At 33.7% G+C, this 1,346-nt stretch overlaps 1 protein-coding gene across 1 annotated transcript in view; it reads left to right on the top strand.

Moving 5' to 3' along the window:
* WDHD1 (WD repeat and HMG-box DNA binding protein 1) overlaps positions 1-1,346 on the top strand; it is a 127,164-nt gene that overhangs the window by 99,553 nt on the left and 26,265 nt on the right. The window lies entirely within an intron of this gene.

Below are 1,346 nucleotides of genomic sequence, written 5' to 3'. Positions count from 1 at the left end.
TTTTTAAAAGATACATGTTATTGAAATATAATTTATGTACAATGAAATACACAAAAATAAAGTAACATGTCAGTGCATTTTTTCTTTTCTTTTTTTTTTTTTTTTGTACTGTTCCCTCTCCTTCCCTCCCATTCCTGGTAAACAACAAAGTTTCCTTCCATATATAAACCTTTCCTTGACTTTTTACAATAATGAATTAATACTATATTTGTCCTTCTGTGATTGACTTGCTTCAGTCAGCATAATGTCCTCCAAGTTCTTGATGAACTGGGTTTTATGAATAGTTATTGTATAATGAAGACGGTGAAACTGACCAAACCACCTCTGGCCCAATTTGTGTTTTTCATTCTATGCAAGTATTTGTTAAAGGATCAGAATTCTAGACAATTAGATAAAATGGTTATCTGAATGAATAAGACCTTATGCTACAAAAGAGGACAAGACTAGGCAAAAGTTGTGATTGTGTTTTTGAATTCTTAAAAATGTTAATGGATGTTTTCAGGTAAACCCTGAAATAAACATTTTCTTAGATTTAATTTATTAATGTGGAAGATTTACATCTCAAAGACTTCTTTTCTTCAATAAATAAATACAAAGGGAAATAAACTAGAAGGAGAAACTATTAAAGATGAATCTAGGAAAACTGGAAGTTGTCAGAAATGAAATGGAATGTATAAAGATCGATATCTTAGGCATTAGTGAGCTGAAATGGACTGGTTTTGGCCATTCTGAAACAGACAACCATATTATCTACTATGCAGGGAATGACAAATTGAAAAGGAATGGTGTGGCATTCGTTGTCATAAAGAATGTTTCAAGATCTAGCCTGAAGTACAGTACTGTCAGTGATAAGATAATATCCATATGCTTACAAGGAAGACCAGTTAATACTACTACTGTTCAAATTTACGCACCAACCACCAAGGCCAAAGATGAGGAAATTGAAGATTTTTACTAGCTTCTGCAGTCTGGAATTGATCAGACATGAAATCAAGATGTGTTGATTATCACTGGTGATTGGAATGCAAAAGTTGAAAACAAAGAAGAGTTACCAGGAAGTTGGAAAATATGGCCGTGGTGATAGGAATAATGCTGGACATCACATGATACCGTCTTGCAACATAATGACTTACTCAACAACATAAGAGATGACTATACATATTGACTTCACCAGATAAAATACACAAGAATCAGATTGACTACGTCTGTGGCAAGAGGAGATGGAGAAGTTCAATATCTTCAGCCAAAACAAGGCTAGGAGCTGATTGTGGAGCAGACCATCAACTGCTCATATGCAAGTTCAAGCTGAAGTTGAAGACAATTAAAATAAACCCATGAAAGCCAAT

The sequence above is a fragment of the Orycteropus afer genome, unplaced genomic scaffold (genome assembly GCF_000298275.1).
Source record: "Orycteropus afer afer isolate SDZICR_OR568_19922 unplaced genomic scaffold, OryAfe1.0 scaffold00214, whole genome shotgun sequence".
Taxonomy (NCBI): Eukaryota; Metazoa; Chordata; class Mammalia; order Tubulidentata; family Orycteropodidae; genus Orycteropus; species Orycteropus afer.
This window is presented reverse-complemented; position numbering and strand designations above follow the sequence as displayed.